The 219-nt window shown below is 39.3% G+C and overlaps 1 protein-coding gene across 1 annotated transcript in view; it reads left to right on the forward strand.

Moving 5' to 3' along the window:
- Positions 1-219, forward strand: part of LOC119591710 (ribosome-binding protein 1-like) — a 57274-nt gene that overhangs the window by 20960 nt on the left and 36095 nt on the right. The window lies entirely within an intron of this gene.

Genomic DNA, 219 nt, shown 5'->3' on the forward strand with positions numbered 1-219 from the left:
CGTCTTTTCGCTTTTATTCGTTTTCGTTGATTCCTCGTGTCATTTTTTTTCGCTTATTCTCAATTTCTGTGTCTCTTTTTCTCTTCCCCCTTTCGTCTCTTTACCACTTCCATTTTTATTTGCCTCTCTATCTCTTCGCTTCCTCACCTCTTCCCTTGTTCCTCATTTATCGCCATTTATATCTTCCTCCCCTTGATTTTCTCTTCTTCTTGCCTTTGT

The sequence above is a fragment of the Penaeus monodon genome, chromosome 29 (assembly GCF_015228065.2).
Source record: "Penaeus monodon isolate SGIC_2016 chromosome 29, NSTDA_Pmon_1, whole genome shotgun sequence".
Lineage (NCBI taxonomy): Eukaryota > Metazoa > Arthropoda > Malacostraca > Decapoda > Penaeidae > Penaeus > Penaeus monodon.